We start from the raw sequence: 12403 nt of genomic DNA, 5'->3' as shown, positions 1-12403 counted from the left end.
CTTCGCATCAGATGACCAGAATACTAGCGCTTCAGCATCAGTCCTTCCAGTGAAGTAGGCTATTTATCTACTACTATGAAGTATTCATAGTAGTAGATAAAAAGCCAATTTATGATAGTGGTGAATATGGCAGGAGAAGGGGTTGGTCCTCAATCGACTTTATTCTATAATTTATTCCTTTATGATAAAAAACATCCCTTAAGACTGAACCTGATATTCTCTTTCTTAGTGTATTTGTAGAATTTTATGTAATAAAAGAGGTAACCCATAACAAAATGGAGTACATAGCCACACCCTTACCTTCCTTTCAGCTAGAAAGCATTCTGGGTTTTTCTTTCCTCTGAAAATTGAAGGAGCTTTGCACTGGGGCTGGTGGTAAATAATCTGGCTGCCAGTGCAGAAGACATAAGAGATGTGGGTTTCATTCCAGGGTTGGGAAGATTCCCTGGAGGAGGTCATGGCCAGTTACTCTAGTATTCAAGACTTGGGTTCCAGAAAATGTTCTCTACAAGGAAAACACTGAATTCAGGTTCCTGTGTTGACTGTTATTTTCTTTTTCTGATATCAATGATAATAGTATTTTACTTGTGAAATCAGAATTTTAGTGAAGAGGCTTTGTTATTTTCTTTAGTTGGTTTATGAGAAAAACTACTAGTGATTAAGAGTTACCATTAGTTCTGGTTAAGATCATATCATTTTTCCTTTTTAAAACGTAGCAGAGTAGCCCACCTGCAGCCCTGCTTGTTCAGTTATTGCTTTTGGGGACAATTGGTCTTCATAATTCTGTATCTGGGCCTATGGGGATCTGTTAATTTGCCTATGAATCTTTATCATTAACTCTCCCTACACAGATTAATAGATCGTCCTGGGGACAGAGAGCATGCCTATAGGCTAGGAAGCCTCTTTCCAAGCTTTTCTCCTTGTTACTGTAGCAGAAACGCCTTTCCTGTAGAGTAGTTGGAAAACTGCCCACACTGACAAGCCCTTCTCAGATAGCAGAAACTCATAGTCATAACAAAAACATTTTTCCCCCAGAATATTGTTTCATACTTCTCCCACTCAGGGCCATGGCCATCATTAGGTTGGGAAAATGACCCCAGGGCCTTGAGGTTTGTACATCAGAGTATTAACAACAAGTGATGCTAAAGCTGATTCAGGATAAGCTGGAGTGTGGTTGTGACAGCATTCAAATACTGTTGAAATACAGTTGCTCTATAGAGTACAGCTTAAGCAAGAGTTCTTTTGTTGAATTCTAGAACCTATAAACATAAGCGTGTTTGGAATGGTTTATTTAGAATCAAAGGATGAAAAAGTGTGCAGAGCCAGAAGTCTGTGTAGGGAAATAGGTGACACATGAAAGCTCGATTGCGACTAGACAGTGGTTTTCAAATTGTGGCCCCTGCATCAGTGTGACATGGGGACCTGTTGGAAATATAAATTCTCGTGTCCCAACCCAGATCTACTGAATCAAAAACTCCAGGGAATGCATCCAGAAAACTTTGTTTTTAATAAGCCGACCAGTTGATACAGATGTGTGGTTAAAGTTTGAGAACTTTGAACTAAAATTACGTTGCTTTGTGAGTAAACTTGAACTTTATCCCACAGGCAATGGAAATTCATGGAGGATTTGTGAGCTGAGTTACGGTATGATTGGTGTTTTAGTTAGATAATGGAGTCTTCTGCCTTATTTTTCTAATAAAGGAATTTCAGTTTAGAAAAATTTTAAAATGCTACCACATCTAGCTATGTGATTGAATGCATATGTTTCAGAAGTGTCTATTATTTTGTAATATTTTATAATTAAATATGAGTTGTTTAAGGACTTAATAGAACTTTGGAAGTTTCAAACTTGAATGATTTTTATTCTCTATAAATTATAAAATGATGCTTTCTTTTGTATGCTGTTTTGTTCCCTACACTGAAAACACTTTGCAGTTTTTATAGGACCTAGGTGTACTCTTAAATTATAAAGATATTCTCCAAATAATTTTAGAAAATGTCTGAGGGCGTTTCCCAGGTCACTTTACTGTGTAATTTTTTCCCAAGTATGTTTTTCTTTTTAAATGTTTTCATTTTTCCTCTTAATCTTGTTATGCATCAGTAACACATGATGTGTTGGCATCTTCGGGAATTGCACATTTGTTCCAAGTGAAAAGGACTAGGTTCAGAAAATCTAGTCAGCCAGAAAGTTTACCCAACAGAAATCTATATTGAATCTAAAAATAATGTGCTCACATTTTCCATCAGAACTAAAATGGATTGAAGGCAGGAAGCCTCTATGAAAAGTTGACTGGGCTCTGCCCTCCATGAACATGGCTTCTCATGTGACTCAGTGGTAATCAATCTGCCTGCCAACGCAGGAGACGAAGGTTCAATCCCTGGGTCGGGAAGATCCCCTGGAGAAAGAAATGGCAACCCTCTCCAGTATTCTTGCCTGGTAAAATTCCATGGACAGAGGAGCCTGGTGGACTTCAGTCCATGGGGTTGCCAAGAATTGGACGTGACTGAAATAGCTGAGCACACACTCCCTACCTGAACAGCATGACCAAATACGTCATTTAGACCTATAACTTGCAGACAATGTGGCGAAAAAGATCTCTTTCCCAGAAGTCGGGCATGGGGCTGACTGCAAAGATCTGATTTTATCAACCCTCTCTTTCAGAGTCTTTAAGATTTAAGATTCAGTACAATGATTTATTTTACTTCCAGATGGTCTTATTTTTATGTTAACTGGAATGCTGGTATTAAAATGCAATAGGATGGGAAGGAGGAAGCAGGAGAGGAGGGATAAATTGGGAGTCTGGGATTAACAGATACACACTACTAATATATAAACAATGTGACCTACTGTATAGCACAGTATCTCTATTGAATATAGAGAACTGTATTCAATATGTTATAATAACCTAAAGTGGAAATGAGTCTGAAAAAAGTGTGTGTATATATACACACACACATACGCACTTTGTTGTACATCTGAAACATTGTAAATCTACTATACTTCAATTAAAGAATGCAGTAAGCATTTTTAATCTTTAATGATCTAATTCTATAAATATCTGAAAACATATTATACTCAGATCTTGGCTCAGAGTTAACTATTTGGGAAAAGGCAGAAGTCTTTTCTGATGGGAATCAAAATAATTGAAATGTAATTGTTTCCCAGCTACTGAATACTTATGTGACTTTGGACATAAGCTTCAGTGTCTCAGGATGAGGTGACACGTTAAAATATTTAAATAGTTCATATGAGAAGTTGGTTTGGGGCACAGATACTGTTTTAAAAATAAACATAGAATGACTTGGAGAAACCACTTATTCCTTAATTTAACATACTTTAATTGGACACCTAGTATCTTCCAGTGTTGTAATATGCCCTATGGGTTCAAGAAAAATATTCCATGATTACATCCTGGAGGGGAGGCAGGCACATACAAAGACTATTTGGGGAATGGGTAGGTGTGTATCTAACTTAAAAGGAGGTATCTACTGAGTTTCCAATTAAAGGCTGATAAGGAGTTATTTGAGCAAAACAGATAGCCAGAGGGACCAACCCGAGCAAGATTCCAGAGAGCCCTGAGAGAGCACAGTGTGGCCAGAGGATTGAGTTTATTTAGTATAACTGCAGAGTTGGAGGTGAGGGGTAGTGAGTGGCTAATTTGAGATTGTAAGCAGGGCTGAGGAGATGAAGGTGTGTGTGAACCGGAGATACAGAGATCCATGACTACCTTTTAGAAGGAAGTAACATACATAATCATGTTTCCCGCTGTCTTTTGGTTAATGGCAGTTTCATGCTTGTAGTTCATTAGGACCAAACCTCGGCGTTATCCTTATCTCTCCTTTATCTCTCACGTAGTGCATATAGTCCATTAGAGAATTATTCCAAGGCTATTTTTTTAGGGCTCCGTGTACACCACTTCTAAATCCTCTTTAGACTACCCTTTCCTGCTGTCATGGGTGTGTGTGTGCTAAGTCGCTTCAGTCGTGTCCTACTCTTTGCGACCGTATGGACAGTAGCCTGCCAGGCTCCTCTCTCCATGGGCTTCTCCAGGCAAGAATACTGGAGTGGATTGTCATGCCCTCCTCCAGGGGATCTTCCTGACCCAGGGATTGAACCCCCGTCTCCTGCATTGCAGGCGGATTCTTTACCCACTGAGCCACCTCTTGTGAAGGCATTGCCCTGTTTTATGAAGATGAGGTTGGATACTGTCTTACCTCTTGGTCCCCTGCTTTGGGGCTTCTTTAATGCAACACGAGGAACCAATGTGTGCCGACGTACAACTTGAAAGGAAAGGCCGTACACGACCAGTGGGGGATAGGAGCCGAGCCAGAATGGAGATCTTGAGGTTCATGTCATGGTACCTCTGGCGAAGTGAGCTAGTTAACTCATCCTCCGATTGCCTATGTTTTTTCTTTCCTGCTTCACAGACCTGGTTGATTCCTGGATGACATTGCCAGTAAACTACCTGTTTGCAAGCAGTTGTCTTAGGCTCTACTTTCTTGGAAATTAAAGTAACAATAATACCTTCAAAACACATCTTGAATTTGACTGCTTCTCATCACCCCTGCCGCTGCCATCCATGTTCAAACCACAGTCAGAGCCCGCCTTAATCATCCACTAAATGCGTCACTGTCAGGGCCTGCGGTCATCTCCTAAGTGCTCTCTGCTTGGGTTGTTGTCCCTATAGTCCATCTTTGGCACAGCACCCAGAGGAAAAGTTCCCCCAAGGCCCTCTCAGATCTGTCCCTTTTTCTTCTATGACCTCCCCTCCTACCTCTGTGCCTCTTTCTGGACAAACTTGTGCCTGTTGCTCTTCAAGGACTCCAGGTGCCCTTCCACCTCCGGGCTCTTGCTTTCTTCTGTCTGGAACACCTCCACTTCATAGCTCACTCTCACCATCTTTCCCTTCCCAGAAATGACTGCTGCGGTGAGGAGATTCTGACTGTCCTCTTTAAAGTAACAACCACTCCCTACACCTTCTATCTCCTTTCCCTGCTTTATTTTTCCACATTGCACATAACATAAGTAATGTGCTTTCATCTTGACTTGACTTCTTGTCTCTTTTCTCCAGTAACTGTCAGCTTTGTCAGGGCAGGGAATTGTGTCTTTTTCTTTTCATTATTACATACTTGGGCAGAACCTGTTACCTGGTAGGTGTTTCCAAATATTGTTTAGTTAAGCAAATAAATGAATGTTTATTTTAGAAAATGTAGTTCTAACTGTAGTATAAGATGGTTAGAGGAAGGTAGGGCTAGAGATTAGGAGCCTATTGCAGACCACCAGGTAAGAAATGATGAGGGCTACATTTGGAATCTTTTAACAACATCAGTAGAGAGTTAAGGAAGGATTCCAAAAAAATTTAGAAGATTGAAACGATTGTATTGCTAATGGATTGGATATAATGGATACAGAGAGGGAGACATCTAGGAAGATTCTTGGGTTTTTATTTGGCAGCTGTGTGGATGACGCGCATGTTTATCAGAAAGAAACTGAAGACAGTTTAGGTTTAGAAAGAACAAGGATAGGCCGGAGAGGCTTCCGGAAGGAGGAAGAAGAACTTCAGATTTAAATATGTTGAGTTTGGTGTATCAGCAAGACCTCTTAGCGTGAAGTGTTAGAGATCTCACAGTCAGTTGAGATAAAAGGACTAGAGCTCAGAAAAGGGTACTTGTGCCTAGTAAGTGGATTGTGTCTTGAGATGGGCCTTACACAAATCAAACAAGGGAAAACTGCATACTACTGCATGTTCCTATAGGAGTATAGGAATTCCTAACTGTTGCCAGGGGGGAACGTGGCTCTTTTAAAAAAAAAAAAAATTTGAAAGGGAAATCATTGAAAAAGAGAAAAGAAAAAAAAGGAAATGTCTGATTCATTTTTGTTGGTATATTTTGAAAGAATGAAAACAGCATTTATCTTCAGTGAAAACTTAAGTACCTCTAGAATACAAAAAAACTTAACCTTTAGCTTGCCCTGGCTAGCCTCAAACACTCCAGTTTACTTTCACAGCCATCTTCTTTTATTGAAAACATGTTGAAGTACATTTTTTTTTTCCTTTAGTCACCGGAAATGAGTACGTTCTTTACTAAAACATCCAGAATGCATGTAATGAAAAATGTTTAATGTTTCGAGCAAGATATCTGGTATATATGTATCTATTGAGTAATATAAGTTTTAAGTGATTGTGTTCTCCACTTACATGCTTTTCACCTATTTTGAAGCTCAGATTTTTGCCAATAGCTTTCATACCTCTGGTGATTTTTATTACCTTATTTAGTAGAGGAGAGTAAAGCATCTTGAACTGGTCTTCAGCCTAGACATTTATTTAACAATTTGATTTCTCAAGGGGCAACACTGTTGGAAGAGATTACTATACACAAATCTCTGGGCCGAGAGTGGATAGAGATGAGAAAGATACTGCCAAAGAAATTTATAGAAACAAAACCCAAATCACTCTGCGCTGTGATCATCTTGTAGTTGGTGAGTGCACCTTAGCTTTGGTTGAAATCTTGGACTTGTTATTTGAATTTAATCCTTGCTGTTTGGTCTCATGTGGACAATTTACATTTCACAAGATGTGAATGATCTTATAGTCTTAGCTTGCATTGGGCACAGGGGCATTAGTGGCTGCACTGCCTGAATTGCCGTCAATAGAGCATGGATTCTGAGGACATGTTGTTGAGTTGCCATGTCCTACTCTTTGTGACCCCGTGGACTGCAGCAGTGTGCCAGGCTTCCGTGTCCTTCACTATCTCCTAGAGTTTGCCCAGATTCAGGTCCACTGAGTCAGACATACAGTGAGTCTGACATACGATGAGTCACTCACTGAGTCTGAGGACATATGTTAGATCTCAACTATATTGCTGATAGTAAAATTAAACTTTTTATTAGGTTGAAGAAACTCTAAGAACCACAATTCAAGGGCCCAAGTTAATTCAGATTTAATTAAAAGAACTTTTTATATTTATTTAAGAAACTTGGGTATTTTAGGAAACTTTGAAAACCAAGAATAACTGAATCAGGGTTCTCCATAGAAATACCATGAATAGGAAGCATGTGTGTATATATATTTTTGTCAGGAACTGGTCCACATTATGATGGGGGCTGGCAAGTCCCTAGATGGGCAATCGACAAGCTGCAGACTCAGGAGAGCCAGTAGGGTAGTTACAGTCCAGACAGAGATACAGAGATCAGGAGTTTAAGACCCAGGAAGAGAGCTGATACTTCAGTTGGAATCTGAAGGCAGAAAAAATGTGACGGCCCAGCTTGAAGACATTAGATATGAGGCATTCCCTCTTCTTTGGAGAGTCAACCTTTTTGTCCTGTTCAGACCTTCAGCTGATTAGGGAGGGAAATCTGCTTTCTGCAGTCTCTCAGATGTTAGATTCATCCCAAACACCCTCCCAGAAATACCAGATAATGTTTGACCAGATATCTGGTACCCACAATCCAGTCAAGTTGGCATATAAAGTTAATCATCACAATAACACTATTTTAAAATCTATTCAACTACATTCAGTTAATAAGCATTTAGGCCTAGCTTTGTAGATTCAGCAGAGAGTAAGACATTTTGAGTATCTGAAGAAGTAAAGAACAAGTGTCAGGTAATGCTTAATAAGACCAAAATAAAGTCAATAAAGTCAATAAAAGATACAAGTTTTTAGTATTTACGTTCTTCACCAGGATATTTTTCATGTACATTGAAGCTTACTCAGTTGCGGCTGACTCTTTGCGACCCCTTGGACTGTAGCCCACCAAGCTCCTCTGTCCTTGGAATTCTTCAAGCCAGAATACTGGAGTGGGTAGCTGTTCCTTTCTCTAGGGGATCTTCCCAACTCAGGGATCGAATCCAGGCAGATCTTTACCATCTGAGCCACTAGGGAAACCCTGAAGCTTACTACATGGGACTGAAAATTGAGTTTCTTATTCTGAACTTTAAATTATTAAACAGATATTAGGAAAACCATATACTTACTTTTCTATTTTTTAATTCCTTTTTAAATTTGTTTATATCACAATGTGTATTCATCTGGAAGGTGGTAGCATAATCATAAAGAACCAATAAAAGCTTAGTCTGTTAAAAAAAAAAGTGCTAGTGGATACCACAAGAAAAAAAATTCTTCAGCATTTTTTGCCCCTGTGTTGCATTATTCTGTTCCTGAGTAATATTTGTGGTCCCCTGTCTGATGCCATGTGTTTCTGAATTCAGGTAATATAAAATGTTTCTGTGCTTACTGGATACTGTAGGTAAACCAAGTTTTGATATTGTTTAATTTTAAAAGAATGAGTCTTTATAAACATATGTATAATTATTTAGCCACAGAGCATGGCTTATTAAATAGCCATTACAGATGTGTTTCCTCTTCCCGTCTCACCGTCCCCAGTTCCAGCTAAACTTTAGGAACTGAAAAATACAAAGCAGCTGGGAAAATGATTGTAAGAATTTAACAGCTGTATTTGAATGACTTAAATATTTTAGAATCAAGTACAAAATAAAAATTATCTGATTATTGTTTAATAAAATTTCTTAAAGACATTTAAATGAATTAGGTCTCTGAATTTCGCTAATTTTTGGAAATTATAGAGGGGCTTCACTAAATAAACATATTTACTTTCTTATGTCTTAATTTCCCCAAATTTAACTGAGGCATCTTTTATTTCTGGTTTTGTAATAATGACAAGGTAGTTATTTTCACAATTCAGGGACTTTGGGGAGGTCTTTTTATAGAAACATATGTATCTCTCATTGAGGAAACAACAGTTTTAAAAGGGGGAAAAGTTATTACTGTATGTCTGAAAATAACGAACATGTTTTCCCCTTTCTTACAATGAATCAGATGGGGTGGGTTTTGGAGAGACGTGTTCTCATGGAGTTAATATTTGACTTGCCAGCTCATTTGCATTTGGCTGACCTTGGGAACTCTGGCATGGCCATGATATCTTGTGAGATCTCCCACCTTTTGGCAATGGGAGGAAATATTTGAGTCTATGGCTTCATCAGAAGTCAATCGTTATGATAATACACTCCCTGACAGCTGTGTAGGATTGATGTAAAATGCAACACTTTGGTGAATGCTTTCTTTGAAGACTCAAATCCAGTGTGAAAACATTTTTTAATGCAAAAGATTTGTGGCACTTTCATAATAGCTGGGCCTGCCCTGTTGATTTAGATCAAAATCACTTCCTCCAACATCATAACCATTTTACTGTTCAGTGGTGCAGAAGGCATCATCAATAGTTAGTGAAATGTTTTGGATCATTTGGAATTGGATGACTGATAAAAATGAAAATATCTCCAACAGATTGTGCTGTGGTGGACTTCTTACAAAGGCAAAAATAGAAGTTATCGCTACACTAAGAATTTTCTTAAGTGTTCAAATGATATGAACCATTTGGGTAAACATCTAATACAATACTGAATGTTTACAGTTCCATTTAAGACTTTCATCATGCCTACTCTACTTTGGAATCTTAACTGTTTTCTCTTTCAGCTTTTAGGGAAAGGAAACACCACTTCTTTTACTGTTTAATGAATATTTATGAAGTCCTTTGACAATTAAGGGCTCATTAAAATTCACTTCAAAAGAAAAGAGATAAAACACTTTTAAGACCAGAGCAGAATGTGGTGGCAAATACTAACTCACATCTCTCTCTCCTTTAAGTCAGAAACACTCTGCAAATGAACTGACAGTCTTAGTCCAGGTTCCATGCATGAGACAGAGTGCTCGGGGCTGGTGCACTGGGATGACCCAGAGGGATGGGATGGGGAGGCACGTGGGAGAGGGGTTCAGGATGGGGAACACATGTACACCCATGGCTGATTCATGTCAATGTATGGCAAAAACCACTACAATATTTTAAAGTAATTAGCCTCCAATTAAAATAAATAAATTAAAAAAAAATAAAACTGATTATAGGTTTAAATATGGTGGATGTATTTGATTATCACATGGTGACTGTGATTTTGTATTGACTATTGCCATGGTGAGTCTTTTTTCTGTGAATCCTAGGAGATCCTGTTTTTATATGGCATACCTGTTAATGGGAAGAAGATCAGTCTTTGTATGGAGTCAGACTTATTTAAAATCTGTTTCAACTCTCTCCTGTTCTGTGACCTTGCGCAAGTTTTCAGGGCCTCAGTTTCTGCATTTTAATATGGGGGAAATAACACTGTAGGACTCATAAGCTTGTTGGAAGAAGCAACAAGAGTTATTGCAGAAAAACACTGTGGATAGTTCCTGGCGCATTAGTTTTTTCTGTTTTGAGAAATCTTTTCTTTCAATTTGAAAAGATCTTTGTTTCTCCTGGCTAAGGTTGTGCAAAGGAATAGTCAGTGAATCCTCACTTCTTACGGGTAGCATTTTAGCTTCCTTTTTCATCTCTGTTTTCTCCATTCTTTCTTCCCAGGACCCCAAGCCTCTGTGTCTTGCCACTTACAGCTACCTTAGACTGCAGTCTTCTGTTAGTTCAAATATGTCACACAGAATATGAGGATGCATAAATATATATTCAGTCATTTACAAAAGCACAATCTTTTTTGAATGAGAAATTGCTGGAGTTAAGGTATTTTGAAGTGAGAGCACTTGTAACATCTTTGCTATTACTCCATGTATATCATTGTCGTTTGGTAACAGAAGTAAAGAATACCTGGACATGAAATCAGATGATGGCACAGAAAATTACATGCTGGCTCATCATCATTTTAAATTTGAAATGGAAGCTTGTGTTGGGATGAGTAGAAGAGTACTAAGGAATCCATTCACATATTTCTCTTTCTAAGATACTTAACATTGCAGAAGTAAGCACTGACTTGGAAACCAAAAACTTGTATGCTGTTGATGAATGTATTCTGCTCAAGAACATCTCACTTATTCTTAAGTAATCTACCATCTTACTTTAAACACTATAGGTCATAAGTTTAAATTTGTCTTTGTAAAGTGCTAATTTCTGTTATTTAATGCAAAGTATATCTTTAAGACAAGCCTCATAAATTGAATAATAGTCATAGTTTCCACTGGAATTTTTGCTGGAATTTTCACCATCTGCTCTTTACAGTCTATGAGAAGACCTATGCAAGATGTTGGACCTGTTTTACGGTAACTGAGTAAACTTTCCCTTCTAATAATTATTTTCTATTGAAAATGCAATGACTCTATTTACTATTTTTGAGAAGTGAAATTGCCTGATTTGATTGTTGTTAAATCTGTCTTTATGGTTTTTAGCCATTGAGTCCTTATTTTGGAGTGGAAACTTTCTAAAGAAGACACTAAATATTTCTGTATTTTCTGTATAGATGCTCTGTACATTAATACTGCTCAGACTGCTTTTGCTATAGAAAGGCTGTCATCTCCCAGTTCAGTGAGGTCTGTAGCTTCCTTCTCCCCTAAAGTCACTGTTAACAGCCATGAGGTGGATGCTGAGAGGTAAAAGATCAAAGTTGTAAAGTTGTTTAGTGCAAAGAGAGAGAAGGAGCCCCAGGTGTTGAACTGTGAATGTCCTGTTGATGTAAAACAGGTTTAGTTTTTCTGTATGGTTGGCAGAATATTCAGAAAGCATGCAGAAAGTTCCCAAATTGTCCCAAGAAGTAAGAAAGTCCAGTGAATAATCTTGTCTCTATCCAGAGTCCTATGTTGATGTATAACCCTCCTTTCACATCTGTGTCATCAAGTTATAGGATGAACTGGTCTTTGCTGGAGGGATGAGCTTATTTTGTGCTCTGCAGGAATCTGTTATGATAATGTCTGTGTGTATGTGTAATATATATATATATGTAAATATTATGTACATGTAATACATATATTTGTCCTTATAAAACTACTTAGAAGACTTATAAAATCTTACGTTTTAAAATGTTTTTATACTTAAAAACTTAAATATCTTTCCTTCAAAAATTTTCAAATGCTAGACTCAGAGTTGAATGAGAATGTGAGCTAGTTAACACCAAACAATGAATTTCTTTGATCAAAAATTTCAGTGATTAATAGTATACGAATTGTTTACACTTATACCGAACAAACTCCTTAAGGTACTGTTCTGAGTATTTTATACGTACAAATGAATAAATGCCATTGCCCTCATTTTACAGATGAGGAAATTGAAGTTCATGGAGGTTAAGTAAATTGTTTGAGGTCACACAGCTAATTATTCAAGTTAATAATCAGTTGGGTGGCTCACATGTAAATAAATTGTACTACTTGCCATAAGAGGATGATAGTTGATAGGCCAGAATATGTGTGCAACTAACTGTTCTTCAATGTAGAGTAAAATGTGCAACATGGCAAGGTTCCATGAGAAATAAAAAAAAGATGCATATACTTCTGATTGTGAACTGTGACATAGATGATGGAAATGGAGGTGGCTATAGTCTGAAAATTATGAGCCAAAGACATAGGAATATGAAAAAAC

The 12403-nt window shown here is 37.9% G+C and overlaps 1 protein-coding gene across 4 annotated transcripts in view; it reads left to right on the top strand.

Moving 5' to 3' along the window:
- The window catches only part of BMPR1B (bone morphogenetic protein receptor type 1B), a 229985-nt gene that overhangs the window by 136860 nt on the left and 80722 nt on the right, over positions 1–12403 (top strand). The window contains exon 1 of one of the 4 annotated variants that reach the window (XM_040237826.1): positions 5370–6478. The exons of the other annotated variants lie outside the window; for them this stretch is intronic. The gene's annotated coding sequence lies outside the window, so the exon portion shown is untranslated. Of the gene's footprint in view, positions 1–5369; positions 6479–12403 lie in introns of those variants that run through there. 4 annotated transcript variants of the gene reach the window in all.

The sequence above is a fragment of the Oryx dammah genome, unplaced genomic scaffold (assembly GCF_014754425.2).
Source record: "Oryx dammah isolate SB20612 unplaced genomic scaffold, SCBI_Odam_1.1 HiC_scaffold_3, whole genome shotgun sequence".
Classification (NCBI taxonomy): Eukaryota; Metazoa; Chordata; class Mammalia; order Artiodactyla; family Bovidae; genus Oryx; species Oryx dammah.
This window is presented reverse-complemented; position numbering and strand designations above follow the sequence as displayed.